Source organism: Salmo trutta, chromosome 26 (genome assembly GCF_901001165.1).
Source record: "Salmo trutta chromosome 26, fSalTru1.1, whole genome shotgun sequence".
Lineage (NCBI taxonomy): Eukaryota > Metazoa > Chordata > Actinopteri > Salmoniformes > Salmonidae > Salmo > Salmo trutta.
The window spans coordinates 46430990-46452280 of NC_042982.1; the positions used below are offsets into that span (position 1 = coordinate 46430990).

Here is a 21291-nt window from a genome sequence, read left to right on the forward strand (position 1 = left end):
CTGGATTAGATGGGTCTGGAATAGATAGGATTAGATGGGTCTGGATTAGATAGGATTAGATGGGTCTGGATTAGATGGGTCTGGAATAGATGGGATTAGATGGGTCTGGATTAGATAGGATTAGATGGGTCTGGATTAGATAGGGTCTGGAATAGATAGGATTAGATGGGTCTGGATTAGATAGGAATAGATGGGTCTGGATTAGATGGGTCTGGAATAGATAGGATTATATGGGTCTGGATTAGATAGGATTAGATGGGCCGGGATTAGATAGGGTCTGGAATAGATAGGATTAGATGGGTCTGGATTAAATAGGATTAGATGGGTCTGGAATAGATAGGATTAGATGGGTCTGGATTAGATAGGATTAGATGGGTCTGGATTAGATAGGGTCTGGAATGGATAGGATTAGATGGGTCTGGATTAGATGGGTCTGGATTAGATAGGATTAGATGGGTCTGGATTAGATGGGTCTGGAATAGATAGGATTAGGTGGGTCTGGAATAGATAGGATTAGATGGGTCTGGATTAAATAGGATTAGATGGGTCTGGATTAGATAGGGTCTGGAATAAATAGGGTCTGGAATAGATAGGATTAGATGTGTCTGGATTAGATAGGATTAGATGGGTCTGGATTAGATGGGTCTGGAATAGATAGGATTAGATGGGTCTGGATTAGATGGGTCTGGAATAGATAGGATTAGATGGGTCTGGATTAGATAGGATTAGATGGGTCTGGATTAGATGGGTCTGGAATAGATGGGATTAGATGGGTCTGGATTAGATAGGATTAGATGGGTCTGGATTAGATAGGGTCTGGAATAGATAGGATTAGATGGGTCTGGATTAGATGGGTCTGGATTAGATAGGAATAGATGGGTCTGGATTAGATGGGTCTGGAATAGATAGGATTATATGGGTCTGGATTAGATAGGATTAGATGGGCCGGGATTAGATAGGGTCTGGAATAGATAGGATTAGATGGGTCTGGATTAAATAGGATTAGATGGGTCTGAATTAGATGTGTCTGGAATAGATAGGATTAGATGGGTCTGGATTAGATAGGATTAGATGGGTCTGGATTAGATAGGGTCTGGAATGGATAGGATTAGATGGGTCTGGATTAGATGGGTCTGGATTAGATAGGATTAGATGGGTCTGGATTAGATGGGTCTGGAATAGATAGGATTAGGTGGGTCTGGAATAGATAGGATTAGATGGGTCTGGATTAAATAGGATTAGATGGGTCTGGATTAGATAGGGTCTGGAATAAATAGGGTCTGGAATAGATAGGATTAGATGTGTCTGGATTAGATAGGGTCTGGATTAGATAGGGTCTGGATTAGATAGGATTAGATGGGTCTGGATTAGATAGGATTAGATGGGTCTGGATTAGATAGGATTAGATGGGTCTGGATTAGATAGGATTAGATGGGTCTGGATTAGATAGGATTAGATGGGTCTGGATTAGATAGGATTAGAAGGGTCTGGATTAGATAGGGTCTGGATTAGATAGGGTCTGGATTAGATAGGATTAGATGGGTCTTGATTAGATAGGATTAGATAGGGTCTGGATTAGATAGGATTAGATGGGTCTGGATTAGATAGGGTCTGGAATGGATAGGATTAGATGGGTCTGGATTAGATAGGATTAGATGGGTCTGGATTAGATGGGTCTGGAATAGATAGGATTAGGTGGGTCTGGAATAGATAGGATTAGATGGGTCTGGATTAAATAGGATTAGATGGGTCTGGATTAGATAGGGTCTGGAATAAATAGGGTCTGGAATAGATAGGATTAGATGTGTCTGGATTAGATAGGGTCTGGATTAGATAGGGTCTGGATTAGATAGGATTAGATGGGTCTGGATTAGATAGGATTAGATGGGTCTGGATTAGATAGGATTAGATGGGTCTGGATTAGATAGGATTAGATGGGTCTGGATTAGATAGGATTAGATGGGTCTGGATTAGATAGGATTAGAAGGGTCTGGATTAGATAGGGTCTGGATTAGATAGGGTCTGGATTAGATAGGATTAGATGGGTCTTGATTAGATAGGATTAGATAGGGTCTGGATTAGATAGGATTAGATGGGTCTGGTTTAGATAGGGTCTGGATTAGATAGGATTAGATGGGTCTGGCGCCAAACTCACCAATAGTTTATGCAGCCTGTTAAATGCTGTTAACGCTACAACTGCCAAGACAGTCAATCTAACCGTTTTCAATTTGGACTTTTTTGACAATACAAAAACGTACATAGACGAAAATAATAGGCATTTCAACATTTACATACACACATTTCATAACCTCACCCATCTCCTGACCTCTTAGTCCACATGTTCCCATGGTAACTTAACCCATTCCCTGACCTCTCGGTCCCACATGTTCCCATGGTAACCCCATCCCCTGACCTCTTGGTCCCACATGTTCCCATGGTAACCTCACCCATCCCCTGACCCTTCGGTCCCACATGTTCCCACGGTAACCCCATCCCCTGACCTCTCAGTCCCACATGTTCCCATGGTAACCTCACCCATCCCCTGACCCTTCGGTCCCACATGTTCCCATGGTAACATAACCCATCCCCTGACCTCTCGGTCCCATATGTTCCCATGGTAACCTCACCCATCCACTGACCTCTCAGTCCCACATGTTCCCACGGTAACCCATCCTCTCACAATAACACTTACTTCAATATAAACCTTGAACTCATCAGTCTCTGACTTTTCCTATATATGTGTATTTTACTCTCTAGCAGAACTTTTAGATAAATATCATAAAAGACAAATATACTCTGATGATTTCTACCCTAAAGCACCCTGACGGTCAAAATGACCGTATGCATATTTAACAGTGGAATAGCCGGGCCTCCACAAGTAGCAATAGCCACCAGTCTAATAAATCAATTTAATATAAACATTCACAAAGAAATCCATTAAGATTTTGTTAAGGAAGGTCATAAAAAAAATTGTATACTAAAGCTATTTATTTCAACAACAAAAAAACAGAAGAGTTTTGAGTTGTATTTTAGGCCTGTCTGTGTTTAGTAGCCGAGGTTATATGGCTGAGCCATGAAATCAACTTATTAATTTAGTACATATCACACGCTTATTCCCCTGCACTACCACAGTCAACACATATATATATTTCACAGTAAGAATATAATGCAATATAACAGAATAAAATAGAAAGGCTATTTTTCCCAAATAGCTATAGCTGATTGTCACCAGTACTCACATGAGGAAGTAGTTATAGGAAGACATGGAGTTATTCTAGGAAATAGTTGTATTTACAAAATGAGCCCATTCGCGCAATATTTACATCCTTTTTCCAAGACTAGGTTCATTACAACACCTCAGAATCGGCTCTTTCCGATAGGGTAGAACAATCAAAACTTCTGGCCTACATGGACCTCTGGAGGAATATTGTAAAAAGTGCTGTTTGGTAAATAGTTTCTTTTCTTTATCAATGCTCACTAAGCTGGTAAATCAGTCTCTTCCTTCTCTCTTTTGACAATTGTAATATTGTCACCCATCACACTGTTAATTTAATTTGACACATCTATTATTAAACTGTATGTGTAAAATTAGTGTTAAGATAGTTTTAGGTGTAGTTTGGATAGGCCGTTAGCTGGGCAGGCAACTGTTGTCTTATTTTAGAATTTACAGTCTATTGCACTTCTGGATCAAGCAATACATTTTGTGACTTATTACAGTATACATTAGGTGTCCTGAGGTTTCTTATCACCTATTTAAAAAAAAAAATGCATACATTTTTTTTTCAATGTATTATTTATTATGGAATATTTACACAATCGACGGTCAGAATGAGGATCATTGTAGTAGTGATGAAATTCCGGCACTCTGTTTTGTTAAGAGGCGTTGGAACTGTGCCGTCCACCATTTATGACAGTGATAGTTAATTCAAACCTCAGTGAAAGTAGTGTTTTGTTCATGTATTAGACAAGACATGATCAGACATAATCCCTCACAATTATAGTAAAGACATAAAAAAAATAAAAATAATCCTTCTTTGTGAATTAGGATTTGATCATCATAGTAATAATCATAATCGTTTTTGTTTTTTTAGGTCATATTGTAAAACATTGTCAAGGATTTACTGTATATACTCAGGACAGGAGATGTACAGTTGAAGTCGGAAGTTTACATACACCTTAGCCAACTACAATTAAACTCAGTTAAACTCACAATTCCTGACATTTTAATCCTAGTAAAAATTCCCTGTCTTAGGTCAGTTAGGATCACCACTTTATTTTAAGAATGTGAAATGTCAGAATAATAGTAGAGAGAATGATTTATTTCAGCTTTTATTTCTTTCATCACATTCCCAGTGGGTCAGAAGTTTACATACACTCAATTAGTATTTGGTAGCATTGCCTTTAAATTGTTTAACTTGGGTCAAACGTTTCGAGTAGCCTTCCACAAGATTCCCACAATAAGTTGGGTGAATTTTGGCCCATTCCTCCTGACAGAGCTGGTGTAACTGAGTCAGGTTTGTAGGCCTCCTTGCTCGCACACGCTTTTTCAGTTCTGCCCACAAATGTTCTATAGGATTGAGGTCAGGGCTTTGTGATGGCACTCCAATACCTTGACTTTGTTGTCCTTAAGCCATTTTGCCACAACATTGGAAGTATGCTTGGGGTCATTGTCCATTTGGAAGACCCATTTGCAACCAAGCTTTAACTTCCTGTCTGATGTCTTGAGATGTTGCTTCAATATATCCACATCATTTTCCATCCTCATGATGCCATCTATTTTGTGAAGTGCACCAGTCCCTCCTGCAGCAAAGCACCCACACAACATGATGCTGCCACCCCCGTGCTTCACGGTTGGGATGGTGTTCTTCGGCTTGCAAGCCTCCCCCTTTTTCCTCCAAACAACGCTGGTCATTATGGCCAAACAGTTCTATTTCTGTTTCATCAGACCAGGGGACATTTCTCCAAAAAGTACAATCTTTGTCCCCATGTGCAGTTGCAAACTGTAGTCTGGATTTTTTATGGCGGTTTTGGAGCAGTGGCTTCTTCCTTGCTGAGCGGCCTTTCAGGTTTTGTCGATATAGGACTCGTTTTACTGTGGATATAGATACTTTTGTACCTGTATGACAGCTGCGTGGTCCCATGGTGTTTATACTTGCGTACTATTGTTCGTACAGATGAACGTGGTACCTTCAGGCGTTTGGAAATTGTTCCCAAGGATGAGCCAGACTTGTGGAGGTCTACAATTTTTTTCTGAGGTCTTGGCTGATTTCTTTTGATTTTCCCATGATGTCAAACAAAGGGGTACTGAGTTTGAAGGTAGGCCTTGAAATATATCCACAGGTAAACCTCCAATTGACTCAAATAATGTCAATTAGCCTATCAGAAGCTTCTAAAGCCATGACATCATTTTCTGGAATTTTCCAAGCTGTTTAAAGGCACAGTCAACTTAGTGTATGTCAACTATTGACCGACTAGAATCTTGATACAGTGAATTATAAGTGAAATAATCTGTCTGTAAAACAATTGTTGGAAAAATCACTTGTGTCATGCACAAAGTAGATGTCCTAACCGACTTGACAAAACTATAGTTTGTTAATAAGAAATTTGTGGAGTGGTTGAAAAACGAGTTTTAATGACTCCAACCTAAGTGTATGTAAACAAGCGAGTGTGGTTCACTTGACCACCTACATTGCCCAGGCATAGGAATAACTCCTCCCCTCTATTTTCTAACATCCTCCATGTCCTTTTTATGATGCCTACCCACACTACCTCTCATCATCTTCATCATCATCATCATCACATCATTCCACTCAACCTGATCAAACTGCCACTCTCTGGCCTGTGGCCTGTTACCCTGTTAACAAATACTGTCTGGAAGGGCACCCTATTTCCTGGTTCTGGTCCAAAGTGTAGTGAATAGGGACATACACAGAAGACGACCCATGGTGAGTGAATAGGGACATACACAGAAGACGACCCATGGTGAGTGAATAGGGACATACACAGAAGACGACCCATGGTTAGTGAATAGGGACATACACAGAAGACGACCCATGGTGAGTGAATAGGGACATACACAGAAGACGACCCATGGTTAGTGAATAGGGACATACACAGAAGACGACCCGTGGTTAGTGAATAGGGACATACACAGAAGACGACCCGTGGTTAGTGAATAGGGACATACACAGAAGACGACCCGTGGTGAGTCACAGATATATCAGTGACTAGATTGAAATGTGGAGAACTGTTATTTGACAACACATCTAAAGAGCATGGCAACAGCAGAACAGAACAGAACAGAGCAGGCGAAGTAGTAGGGTAGAAACAGCGAGTACATCCTAAATGGCCTCTTATTTCCTATATAGTGCACTACTTTTGACAAGGGGCCCATAGGGCTATGGTCAGAAGTAGTGCACTATGTAGGGAATGTATTGCTGTTTGGCACTCGACCAGCCTGCGAAGAACAGGAGTCCCTCCCAGCCTTCAGGCTCTGAATGGGATTAATGCCATGTAATGTGTGCCAGGCAGAGAGTGGAAAGAAACAAATCCCATTTGTCCTCACAGTGAAGTCTATCTACAGCACACTGATACTAACCCATCTCCTGTCCTCTCCTCTGTCCTCTCCTCTCTCCTCTCATCTGTCCTCTCCTCTGTCCTCTCCTCAGTGAAGTCTATCTACAGCACACTGATACTAACCCATCTCCTGTCCTGTCCTCTGTCCTCTCCTCTGTCCTCTCCTCTGTCCTCTCCTCAGTGAAGTCTATCTACAGCACACTGATACTAACCCATCTCCTGTCCTCTCCTCTGTCCTCTCCTCTGTCCTCTCCCTTCCTCTCCTCTCTACTCCTCTCCTCTCCTGTCCTCAAACAGACAGCTCGGTGCATTCAACATGTCAATACCTCTCATAAATACAAGTAGTGATGAAGTCAATCTCTCCTCCACTTTCAGCCAGGAGAGATTGACATGCATATTGTTAATATTAGCTCTCTGTGTTCATCCAAGGGCCAGCCGTGCTGCCTTGTTCTGAGCCAATTGCAATTTTCTAAGTTCCTCTTTGTGGCACCTGACCACACGACTGAACAGTAGTCCAGGTGTGACAAAACTAGGGCCTGTAGGACCTGCCTTGTTGATAGTGTTGTTAAGAAGGTAGAAACTAGGCCTGTAGGACCTGCCTTGTTGATAGTGTTGTTAAGAAGGTAGAAACTAGGCCTGTAGGACCTGACTTGTTAATAGTGTTGTTAAGAAGGTAGAAACTAGGGCCTGTAGGACCTGCCTTGTTGATAGTGTTGTTAAGAAGGTAGAAACTAGGGCCTGTAGGACCTGCCTTGTTGATAGTGTTGTTAAGAAGGTAAAAACTAGGGCCTGTAGGACCTGCCTTGTTGATAGTGTTGTTAAGAAGGTAGAAACTAGGTCCTGTAGGACCTGCCTTGTTGATAGGGCTGTTAAGACGGTAGAAACTAGGGCCTGTAGGACCTGCCTTGTTGATAGTGCTGTTAAGACGGTAGAAACTAGGGCCTGTAGGACCTGCCTTGTTGATAGTGTTGTTAAGAAGGTAGAAACTAGGGCCTGTAGGACCTGCCTTGTTGATAGTGTTGTTGAGAAGGCAGAGCAGTGCTTTATTATAGACAGACTTCTCCCCATCTTAGCTACTGTTGTATCAATATGTTTTGACCATGACAGTTTACAATCCAGTGTTACTCCAAGCAGTTTAGTCACCTCAACTTGCTCACTTTCCACATTATTTATTACAAGATTTAGTTGAGGTTTAAGGTTTAGTAAATGATTTGTCCCAAATACAATGCTTTTAGTTTTTTTAATTTTTAGGACTAACTTATTCCTTGCCAACCACTCTGAAACTAACTGGAGCTCTTTGTTAAGTGTTACAGTCATTTCAGGTGCTGTAGTAGCTGACGTGTCTAGTGTTGAGTCATCCGCATACATAGACACTCTGGCTTTACTCAAAGCCAGTGGCATGTCGTTAGTAAAGATTGAGAAAAGTAAGGGGCCTAGATAGCTGCCCTGGGGAATTCCTGATTCTACCTGGATTATGTTGGAGAGGCTTTCATTAAAGAACACCACCTGTGTTCTGTTAGACAGGTGAATCTTTATCCACATTATAGCAGGGGGTGTAAAGCCATTATAGCAGGAGGTGTAAAGCCATAACACTTATGTTTTTCCAGCAGCAGACTATGATCGATAATGTCTAAAGCCGCACTGAAGCCTAACAAAACAGCCCTCACAATCTTTTTGTCATCAATTTCTCTCATCCAATCATAAGTCATTTGTTTAAGTGTTTGTTGAATGTTCTTCCCTATAAGTGTGCTGAAAGTCAGTTGTCAATTTGTTTCCTGGAAAATAGCATTGTATCTGGTCAAACACCATTTTTTTCCCAGAGTTTTACTAAGGGTTGGTAACAGGCTGATTGGTCGGCTATTTGAGCCAGTAAAGGGGGCTTTACTATTCTTGGGTAGAGGAATGATTTTAGCTTCCCTCCAAGCCTGGGGGCACACGCTCTCTAGTAGGCTTAGATTGAAGATGTGACAAATAGGAGTGGCAATATCGTCCGCTATTATCCTCAGTAAATGTCCATCCAGATTGTCAGACCCCGGTGGCTTGTCATTGTTGATAGACAACAGTGATTTGTTCACCTCTTCCTCACTCACTTTACGGAATTCAAAAGGAAAATGCTTGTCTTTTAAATTGTGGTCAGATATACTTGGATGTGTAGTGTCAGCATTTGTTGCTGGCATGTCATGCCTAAGTTTGCTAATCTTCCAATGAAAAAATAATTAAAGTAATTGGCAATATCAGTGGGTTTTGTGATGAATGAGCATCTGATTCAATGAATGATGGAGCTGAGTTTGCCTTGTTGCCCAAAATGTAATTTAAGGAGCTCCACAGCTTTTTATTATCATTCTTTATATAATTTATGTTTGTTTCATAGTGTAGTTTCTTCTTCTTATTCAGTTTAATCACATGATTTCTCAATTTGCAGTACTTTTGTCAAATCGGTTGTGCTGCCAGATTTATTTGCCATACCTTTTGCCTCATCCCTCTCAATCATACAATTGTTCAATTCCTCATCAATCCACGGGGATTTAACAGTTTTAACAGTCATTTTCTTAATGGGTGCTTATTAGTAACTGGAATAAGCAATTTCATAAATGCATCAAGTGCAGCGTCTGGTTGCTCCTCATTACTCACCACAGACCAGTAAATATTCTTTACATCATCAACATATGAATCACTACAAAACGTATTGTATGACCTGTTATACTCTATATTAGGCCCAGCCTTTGGAACTTTGGTTTTCCTAGATATGGCTACTATATTGTGATCACTACATCCTATAGATTTGGATACTGTTTTAGAGCAAATTTCTGCAGCATTAGTAAAGATGTGATCAATACATGTTGATGATTTCATTCCTGTGCTGTTTGTAAATACCCTGGTAGGTTGACTGATAACCTGAAGCAGGTTGCAGGCACTGGTTACAGTTTAAAGCTTTTTCTTGAGTGGGCAGCTTGCTGAAAGCCAGTCAGTATTTAAATCACCCAGAAAATATACCTCTCTGTTGATATCACATACATTATCAAGCATTTCACCTATTATCCAGATACTGACTGTTAGCACTTGGTGGTCTATAGCAGCTTCCCACCAGAATGGGCTTCAGGTGAACCTTACTAAAAATCAAAATGTATTTGTCACATGCGCCAAATACAACAGGTGTAGACCTCACAGTGAAATGCTGAATACAACAGGTGTAGTAGACCTCACAGTGAAATGCTGAATACAACAGGTGTAGTAGACCTTACAGTGAAATGCTGAATACAACAGGTGTAGTAGACCTCACAGTGAAATGCTGAATACAACAGGTGTAGTAGACCTCACAGTGAAATGCTGAATACAACAGGTGTAGTAGACCTCACAGTGAAATGCTGAATACAACAGGTGTAGTAGACCTTACAGTGAAATGCTGAATACAACAGGTGTAGTAGACCTCACAGTGAAATGCTGAATACAACAGGTGTAGTAGACCTCACAGTGAAATGCTGAATACAACAGGTGTAGTAGACCTCACAGTGAAATGCTGAATACAACAGGTGTAGTAGACCTCACAGTGAAATGCTGAATACAACAGGTGTAGTAGACCTTACAGTGAAATGCTGAATACAACAGGTGTAGTAGACCTCACAGTGAAATGCTGAATACAACAGGTGTAGACCTCACAGTGAAATGCTGAATACAACAGGTGTAGACCTCACAGTGAAATGCTGAATACAACAGGTGTAGTAGACCTCACAGGGAAATGCTGAATACAACAGGTGTAGTAGACCTCACAGTGAAATGCAGAATACAACAGGTGTAGTAGACCTCACAGTGAAATGCTGAATACAACAGGTGTAGTAGACCTTACAGTGAAATGCTGAATACAACAGGTGTAGTAGACCTCACAGTGAAATGCTGAATACAACAGGTGTAGACCTCACAGTGAAATGCTGAATACAACAGGTGTAGTAGACCTTACAGTGAAATGCTGAATACAACAAGTGTAGATTTTACAGTGAAATGCTGAATACAACAGGTGTAGACCTCACAGTGAAATGCTGAATACAACAGGTGTAGACCTCACAGTGAAATGCAGAATACAACAGGTGTAGTAGACCTTACAGTGAAATGCTGAATACAACAGGTGTAGCAGACCTTACAGTGAAATGCTGAATACAACAAGTGTAGTAGACCTCACAGTGAAATGCTGAATACAACAGGTGTAGTAGACCTTACAGTGAAATGCTGAATACAACAGGTGTAGTAGACCTCACATTGAAATGCTGAATACAACAGGTGTAGTAGACCTCACAGTGAAATGCTGAATACAACAGGTGTAGACCTTACAGTGAAATGCAGAATACAACAGGTGTAGTAGACCTTACAGTGAAATGCTGAATACAACAGGTGTAGTAGACCTCACAGTGAAATGCTGAATACAACAGGTGTAGTAGACCTTACAGTGAAATGCTAAATACAACAGGTGTAGTAGACCTCACAGTGAAATGCTGAATACAACAGGTGTAGTAGACCTCACAGTGAAATGCTGAATACAACAGGTGTAGTAGACCTTACAGTGAAATGCTGAATACAACAGGTGTAGTAGACCTCACAGTGAAATGCTGAATACAACAGGTGTAGTAGACCTCACAGTGAAATGCTGAATACAACAGGTGTAGTAGACCTTACAGTGAAATGCTGAATACAACAGGTGTAGTAGACCTTACAGTGAAATGCTGAATACAACAGGTGTAGTAGACCTCACAGTGAAATGCTGAATACAACAGGTGTAGACCTCACAGTGAAATGCTGAATACAACAGGTGTAGTAGACCTCACAGTGAAATGCTGAATACAACAGGTGTAGTAGACCTCACAGGGAAATGCTGAATACAACAGGTGTAGTAGACCTCACAGTGAAATGCTGAATACAACAGGTGTAGTAGACCTCACAGTGAAATGCTGAATACAACAGGTGTAGTAGACCTCACAGTGAAATGCTGAATACAACAGGTGTAGACCTCACAGTGAAATGCTGAATACAACAGGTGTAGTAGACCTTACAGTGAAATGCTGAATACAACAGGTGTAGTAGACCTTACAGTGAAATGCTGAATACAACAGGTGTAGTAGACCTTACAGTGAAATGCTGAATACAACAGGTGTAGTAGACCTCACAGTGAAATGCTGAATACAACAGGTGTAGACCTCACAGTGAAATGCTGAATACAACAGGTGTAGACCTCACAGTGAAATGCTGAATACAACAGGTGTAGTAGACCTCACAGGGAAATGCTGAATACAACAGGTGTAGTAGACCTCACAGTGAAATGCAGAATACAACAGGTGTAGTAGACCTCACAGTGAAATGCTGAATACAACAGGTGTAGTAGACCTTACAGTGAAATGCTGAATACAACAGGTGTAGTAGACCTCACAGTGAAATGCTGAATACAACAGGTGTAGACCTCACAGTGAAATGCTGAATACAACAGGTGTAGTAGACCTTACAGTGAAATGCTGAATACAACAAGTGTAGATTTTACAGTGAAATGCTGAATACAACAGGTGTAGACCTCACAGTGAAATGCTGAATACAACAGGTGTAGACCTCACAGTGAAATGCAGAATACAACAGGTGTAGTAGACCTTACAGTGAAATGCTGAATACAACAGGTGTAGCAGACCTTACAGTGAAATGCTGAATACAACAAGTGTAGTAGACCTCACAGTGAAATGCTGAATACAACAGGTGTAGTAGACCTTACAGTGAAATGCTGAATACAACAGGTGTAGTAGACCTCACATTGAAATGCTGAATACAACAGGTGTAGTAGACCTCACAGTGAAATGCTGAATACAACAGGTGTAGACCTTACAGTGAAATGCAGAATACAACAGGTGTAGTAGACCTTACAGTGAAATGCTGAATACAACAGGTGTAGTAGACCTTACAGTGAAATGCTGAATACAACAGGTGTAGTAGACCTCACAGTGAAATGCTGAATACAACAGGTGTAGTAGACCTTACAGTGAAATGCTAAATACAACAGGTGTAGTAGACCTCACAGTGAAATGCTGAATACAACAGGTGTAGTAGACCTCACAGTGAAATGCTGAATACAACAGGTGTAGTAGACCTTACAGTGAAATGCTGAATACAACAGGTGTAGTAGACCTCACAGTGAAATGCTGAATACAACAGGTGTAGTAGACCTCACAGTGAAATGCTGAATACAACAGGTGTAGTAGACCTTACAGTGAAATGCTGAATACAACAGGTGTAGTAGACCTTACAGTGAAATGCTGAATACAACAGGTGTAGTAGACCTCACAGGGAAATGCTGAATACAACAGGTGTAGTAGACCTCACAGTGAAATGCTGAATACAACAGGTGTAGTAGACCTCACAGTGAAATGCTGAATACAACAGGTGTAGTAGACCTTACAGTGAAATGCTGAATACAACAGGTGTAGACCTCACAGTGAAATGCTGAATACAACAGGTGTAGTAGACCTCACAGTGAAATGCTGAATACAACAGGTGTAGTAGACCTTACAGTGAAATGCTGAATACAACAGGTGTAGTAGACCTTACAGTGAAATGCTGAATACAACAGGTGTAGACCTCACAGTGAAATGCTGAATACAACAGGTGTAGACCTCACAGTGAAATGCTGAATACAACAGGTGTAGTAGACCTCACAGTGAAATGCTGAATACAACAGGTGTAGTAGACCTTACAGTGAAATGCTGAATACAACAGGTGTAGTAGACCTCACAGTGAAATGCTGAATACAACAGGTGTAGACCTCACAGTGAAATGCTGAATACAACAGGTGTAGTAGACCTTACAGTGAAATGCTGAATACAACAAGTGTAGATTTTACAGTGAAATGCTGAATACAACAGGTGTAGACCTCACAGTGAAATGCTGAATACAACAGGTGTAGACCTCACAGTGAAATGCAGAATACAACAGGTGTAGTAGACCTTACAGTGAAATGCTGAATACAACAGGTGTAGCAGACCTTACAGTGAAATGCTGAATACAACAAGTGTAGTAGACCTCACAGTGAAATGCTGAATACAACAGGTGTAGTAGACCTTACAGTGAAATGCTGAATACAACAGGTGTAGTAGACCTCACATTGAAATGCTGAATACAACAGGTGTAGTAGACCTCACAGTGAAATGCTGAATACAACAGGTGTAGACCTTACAGTGAAATGCAGAATACAACAGGTGTAGTAGACCTTACAGTGAAATGCTGAATACAACAGGTGTAGTAGACCTTACAGTGAAATGCTGAATACAACAGGTGTAGTAGACCTCACAGTGAAATGCTGAATACAACAGGTGTAGTAGACCTTACAGTGAAATGCTAAATACAACAGGTGTAGTAGACCTCACAGTGAAATGCTGAATACAACAGGTGTAGTAGACCTCACAGTGAAATGCTGAATACAACAGGTGTAGTAGACCTTACAGTGAAATGCTGAATACAACAGGTGTAGTAGACCTCACAGTGAAATGCTGAATACAACAGGTGTAGTAGACCTCACAGTGAAATGCTGAATACAACAGGTGTAGTAGACCTTACAGTGAAATGCTGAATACAACAGGTGTAGTAGACCTCACAGTGAAATGCTGAATACAACAGGTGTAGTAGACCTTACAGTGAAATGCTGAATACAACAGGTGTAGTAGACCTTACAGTGAAATGCTGAATACAACAGGTGTAGTAGACCTCACAGTGAAATGCTGAATACAACAGGTGTAGACCTCACAGTGAAATGCTGAATACAACAGGTGTAGTAGACCTCACAGGGAAATGCTGAATACAACAGGTGTAGTAGACCTCACAGTGAAATGCTGAATACAACAGGTGTAGTAGACCTCACAGTGAAATGCTGAATACAACAGGTGTAGTAGACCTTACAGTGAAATGCTGAATACAACAGGTGTAGACCTCACAGTGAAATGCTGAATACAACAGGTGTAGTAGACCTCACAGTGAAATGCTGAATACAACAGGTGTAGTAGACCTTACAGTGAAATGCTGAATACAACAGGTGTAGTAGACCTTACAGTGAAATGCTGAATACAACAGGTGTAGACCTCACAGTGAAATGCTGAATACAACAGGTGTAGACCTCACAGTGAAATGCTGAATACAACAGGTGTAGTAGACCTCACAGTGAAATGCTGAATACAACAGGTGTAGTAGACCTTACAGTGAAATGCAGAATACAACAGGTGTAGTAGACCTTACAGTGAAATGCTGAATACAACAGGTGTAGTAGACCTTACAGTGAAATGCTGAATACAACAGGTGTAGTAGACCTTACAGTGAAATGCTGAATACAACAGGTGTAGACCTCACAGTGAAATGCTGAATACAACAGGTGTAGTAGACCTCACAGTGAAATGCAGAATACAACAGGTGTAGTAGACCTTACAGTGAAATGCTGAATACAACAGGTGTAGACCTTACAGTGAAATGCAGAATACAACAGGTGTAGTAGACCTTTCAGTGAAATGCTGAATACAACAGGTGTAGTAGACCTTACAGTGAAATGCTAAATACAACAGGTGTAGTAGACCTCACAGTGAAATGCTGAATACAACAGGTGTAGTAGACCTCACAGTGAAATGCTGAATACAACAGGTGTAGACCTCACAGTGAAATGCTGAATACAACAGGTGTAGTAGACCTTACAGTGAAATGCTGAATACAACAAGTGTAGTAGACCTTACAGTGAAATGCTGAATACAACAGGTGTAGTAGACCTTACAGTGAAATGCTGAATACAACAGGTGTAGACCTTACAGTGAAATGCAGAATACAACAGGTGTAGTAGACCTCACAGTGAAATGCTGAATACAACAGGTGTAGTAGACCTCACAGTGAAATGCTGAATACAACAGGTGTAGTAGACCTTACAGTGAAATGCTGAATACAACAGGTGTAGTAGACCTCACAGTGAAATGCTGAATACAACAGGTGTAGTAGACCTCACAGTGAAATGCTGAATACAACAGGTGTAGTAGACCTCACAGTGAAATGCTGAATACAACAGGTGTAGTAGACCTCACAGTGAAATGCTGAATACAACAGGTGTAGTAGACCTTACAGTGAAATGCTGAATACAACAGGTGTAGTAGACCTCACAGTGAAATGCTGAATACAACAGGTGTAGTAGACCTCACAGTGAAATGCTGAATACAACAGGTGTAGTAGACCTCACAGTGAAATGCTGAATACAACAGGTGTAGTAGACCTTACGAGCCCTTAACCAACACTGCAGTTTCAAAAAATGCGGATAAGAATAAGAGATAAATGTAACAAGTAATTACAGAGCAGCAGTAAAACATAACAGTATATACAGGGGGGTGCCGGTACAGAGTCAATGTGCAGGGGCACCGGTTAGTTGAGGTACTATGTACGTGTAGGTAGAGTTAATTAAAGTAACTATGCATAGATCACAACAGAGAGTGGCGGTGGGGGCGGATAGAAGCTTGTCTGGGTAGCCATTTGACTAGATGTTCAGGAGTCTTATGGCTGTTTAGAAGCCTTTCGGACCTAGACTTGGCATGTTGTAGCAGAGAGAACAGTCTATAACTAGGGTGGCTGGAGTCTTTGACAATTTAGGGCCTTCCTCTGACACTGCCTGGTATAGAGGTCACTGTTGTGTCCTTGGCAAATGTAATGATGGTGTTGGAGTCGTGCCTGGCCTTGCAGTCATGAGTGAACAGGGAGTACAGGAGGGGGCTGAGCACGCAGCCCTGAGGGGCCCCTGTGTAGAGAATCAGTGTGGCGGATGTGTTGTTACCTACCCTTACCACCTGGGGGCGGCCCGTCAGGAAGTCCAGGATCCAGGTGCAGAGGGAGGTGTTTAGTCCCAGGGTCCTTAGCTTATTGATGAGCTTTGAGGGCACTATGGTGTTGAACGCTGAGCTGTAGTCAATGAATAGCATTCTCACATAGGTGTTCCTTTTGTCCAGGTGGGAAAGGGCAGTGTGGAGTGCAATAGAGATTGCATCATCTGTGGATCTGTTGGGGTGATATGCAAGTGGGTCTAGGGTTTAGGGTTTCTGGGATGATGGTGTTGATGTGAGCCATGACCAGCCTTTCAAAGCACTTCATGGCTACAGACGTGAGTGCTACGGGTCGGTAGTCATTTAGGCAGGTTACCTTAGTGTTCTTGGGCACAGGCACTATGGTGGTCTGCTTAAAACATGTTGGTATTACAGACTCAGACAGGGAGAGGTTGAAAATGTCAATGAAGACACTTGCTAGTTGGTCAGCGCATGCTCGCAGTACACGTCCTGGTAATCCATCTTGCCCTGCGGCCTTGTGAATGTTGACCTGTCTAAAGGTCTTAATCACATCTGCTATGGAGAGTGTGATCACACAGTCTCCCGGTACAGCTGGTGCTCTCATGCATGTTTCAGTGTTATTTGCCTCGAAGCGAGCATAGAAGTAGTTTAGCTTGTCCGGTAGGCTTGTGTCACTGGGCAGCTCTCGGCTGTGCTTCCCTTTGTAGTCTGTAATGGTTTGCAGGCCCTGCCGCATCCGACGAGCATCAGAACCGGTGTAGTATGACTCGATCTTAGTCCTGTATTGATGCTTTACCTATTTGATGGTTCGTCGGAGGGCATAGCGGGATTTCTTATAAGCTTCCGGCTTTGAGTCCCGCCCCTTGAAAGCGGCAGCTCTAGCCTTTAGCTCAGTGTGGATGCTGCCTGTAATCCATGGCTTCAGGTTGGGGTATGTACATACGGTCACTTCAACAGTATTTAACATGAGATCGTCTCTAAGCTTTACAGGAATGTGGTTCTGAATATAGACCGCAACACCGTCCCCATTGGCATTTCTGTCTTTCCAGTAGATGTTATAACCATGTATTTCTGCTACTGTATCATGAAATGTATTATCCAAGTGAGTTTAAGAATTAGTCAGTATATGAATGTCTGTTACTAGCAAGTTATTGACTTCAAGAACCTTGTTTCTTAGGCTACAAATGTTCATATGGACAATTTTTTTGCACTTTTCTGTGGTGCTTGATTGTTTTTAATGCTTTACTGGGAAGCTTATCAGAAGTAGATTTAAATTTACTTACATTGTCTTACATTTAAGTTACTTACATTTGATGACAACTCAGCAACACAATGGAAGGGATTAACTAAACTGGTCGGTTCATTGATAAGTCATTGTCTCATCGCAGCCTTGAAATGCGTGGACAGAGTCTAGGAGTCTAGGAGATGATTTGGATGGACTCCATCATTCCTGTAAAACAATTTCTGTTTCCAGAAGGTGTCAAAGTTATCTATAAAAGTGATTCCAACAGAGCTACGGTAATCTTTTAGCCAGGTGTGTAATGCCAGTAGCCTGCTGAATCTTTCACACTGAATCTTTCAACGATCGTACCGGACCTGAAATTATTTGCCGCTTTTTGGAATCTTTCAGTGCTAGAATCAGTTCTTTAAAATCAATTTTCAGAAGTTCCGAGCTAACCCTCCTGATGTCGTTTGACCCCACATGGACTACGACAGCGTCAGCTCCCAGCATCTGTTGTAGAACAGTCGGAAGAAGGCTTGTAGTGTACTGTAGCTCCAGGATATTACAGGCTTTTTGCTCCTGTAATGCTGTTTGCTATTGTCTTTAACTTTAAATAACACTCTTCAAATAACGGCTCATCTCTATGTGTAGATAATTGCCCCTGAATCACTCTAGTGTCCGTGGACTAAGGCTCTAAGACTGGAAGCGATTCTTGGCAACTAGTAACTGACAGAATTAAATGAAGCTGTGGAGTTTTTTTTTCTCCAAATTCTTCTGTAGCTTGAGATCTATAATTAATTACCAGCAAACATATTTGTAATGTACTGAACTCACTTTTCTGTCCATGATAAAGTTAGTAGCTTGTGTATGTGTTACAGTTTATCTAGAGGTGTCCCAAATGGCACCCTATTCCCTATATAGTGTTAGTATAAGGAATAGGCTGCCATTTTGGAGGCATCCGAACCGTCTCGTAGTGAATCATAGGTAAAACCATCAGGGGGACAAAGAGAAGAAGCAGATAGATCTCAGAGAATGCCGGCATGATAATTAGAATCTCAAATACAAAAGGATCATTCTGGCTATCTTTACCCTGCAACACAACACAATGGAGACGGAAGTAGAATGTATTTATTTAGAATTTATGTAAACAAGAAAGATAAGAGAAAGGCTTAAAGATGTTCTTCTGTCTGTCGACGCTCGGTTCTGTCAGGTTCCTAAATATATCTGCTGGCTGCACCGATACACACTGTAATTATTCAGATGACACGTTTCCTGACTATTACCCTACTGTAGTGTAGTTCCTATTACCCTACTGTAGTGTAGATCCTATTACCCTACTGTAGTGTAGTTCCTATTACCCTACTGTAGTGTAGATCCTATTACCCTACTGTAGTGTAGATCCTATTACCCTACTGTAGTGTAGATCATATTACCCTACTGTAGTGTAGATCCTATTACCCTACTGTAGTGTAGATCCTATTACCCTACTGTAGTGTAGATCCTATTACCCTACTGTAGTGTAGATCCTATTACCCTACTGTAGTGTAGATCCTATTACCCTACTGTAGTGTAGATCCTATTACCCTACTGTAGTGTAGATCCTATTACCCTACTGTAGTGTCTATCCTATTACCCTACTGTAGTGTAGATCCTATTACCCTACTGTAGTGTCTATCCTATTACCCTACTGTAGTGTAGATCCTATTACCCTACTGTAGTGTAGATCCTATTACCCTACTGTAGTGTCTATCCTATTACCCTACTGTAGTGTAGATCCTATTACCCTACTGTAGTGTCGATCCTATTACCCTACTGTAGTGTAGATCCTATTACCCTACTGTAGTGTAGATCCTATTACCCTACTGTAGTGTAGACCCTATTACCCTACTGTAGTGTAGACCCTATTACCCTACTGTAGTGTAGATCCTATTACCCTACTGTAGTGTAGATCCTATTACCCTACTGTAGTGTATATCCTAATACCCTACTGTAGTGTAGATCCTATTACCCTACTGTAGTGTAGATCCTATTACCCTACTGTAGTGTAGATCCTATTACCCTACTGTAGTGTCTATCCTATTACCCTACTGTAGTGTAGATCCTATTACCCTACTGTAGTGTCTATCCTATTACCCTACTGTAGTGTATATCCTATTACCCTACTGTAGTGTAGATCCTATTACCCTACTGTAGTGTAGATCCTATTACCCTACTGTAGTGTAGCTCCTCTTCCTATCTTCCTAAGACTTTAGTAACATTCTGGCTGGTCAAGTCTCTGTTAACATGCTGGCTGGCTGGTCAAGTCTCTGCTAACATGCTGGCTGGTCAAGTCTCTGCTAACATGCTGGCTGGTCAAGTCTCTGTTAACATGCTGGCTGGCTGGTCAAGTCTCTGTTAACATGCTGGCTGGCTGGTCAAGTCTCTGTTAACATGCTGGCTGGTCAAGTCTCTGTTAACATGCTGGCTGGTCAAGTCTCTGCTAACATGCTGATTGGTCAAGTCTCTGCTAACATGCTGGCTGGTCAAGTCTCTGTTAACATGCTGGCTGGTCAAGTCTCTGTTAACATGCTGATTGGTCAAGTCTCTGCTAACATGCTGGCTGGTCAAGTCTCTGTTAACATGCTGGCTGGTCAAGTCTCTGTTAACATGCTGGCTGGCTGGTCAAGTCTCTGTTAACATGCTGGCTGGTCAAGTCTCTGTTAACATGCTGATTGGTCAAGTCTCTGTTAACATGCTGATTGGTCAAGTCTCTGTTAACATTCTGGCTGGTCAAGTCTCTGTTAACATGCTGGCTGGTCAAGTCTCTGTTAACATGCTGGCTGGTCAAGTCTCTGTTAACATGCTGGCTGGCTGGTCAAGTCTCTGTTAACATGCTGGCTGGCTGGTCAAGTCTCTGTTAACATGCTGGCTGGTCAAGTCTCTGTTAACATTCTGGCTGGTCAAGTCTCTGTTAACATGCTGGCTGGTCAAGTCTCTGTTAACATGCTGGCTGGATGGTCAAGTCTCTGCTAACATGCTGGCTGGTCAAGTCTCTGCTAACATGCTGATTGGTCAAGTCTCTGCTAACATGCTGGATGGTCAAGTCTCTGTTAACATTCTGGCTGGTCAAGTCTCTGTTAACATGCTGGCTGGTCAAGTCTCTGTTAACATGCTGGCTGGTCAAGTCTCTGTTAACATGCTGGCTGGCTGGTCAAGTCTCTGTTAACATGCTGGCTGGCTGGTCAAGTCTCTGTTAACATGCTGGCTGGTCAAGTCTCTGTTAACATTCTGGCTGGTCAAGTCTCTGTTAACATGCTGGCTGGTCAAGTCTCTGTTAACATGCTGGCTGGATGGTCAAGTCTCTGCTAACATGCTGGCTGGTCAAGTCTCTGCTAACATGCTGATTGGTCAAGTCTCTGCTAACATGCTGGATGGTCAAGTCTCTGTTAACATGCTGGCTGGTCAAGTCTCTGCTAACATGCTGATTGGTCAAGTTTCTGCTAACATGCTGGATGGATGGTCAAGTGAACAAGGTTTAGAGGCCTCGGAGCAGATTGTCAAATTTGATCAATTTACATAGAGACACTTTGTGCCCGGACTACATTTTTATTATACTGATATCTAGAATGATCATAATCATTTTAATTGGTTTAAGACATCAAAGAACAGGATTTATTTGTACTGTGTATATAGGAG

At 41.6% G+C, this 21291-nt stretch overlaps 1 protein-coding gene across 1 annotated transcript in view; it reads left to right on the plus strand.

Annotated features, from left to right (window-relative positions):
* The window catches only part of maml2 (mastermind like transcriptional coactivator 2), a 126019-nt gene that overhangs the window by 72831 nt on the left and 31897 nt on the right, over positions 1-21291 (plus strand). The window lies entirely within an intron of this gene.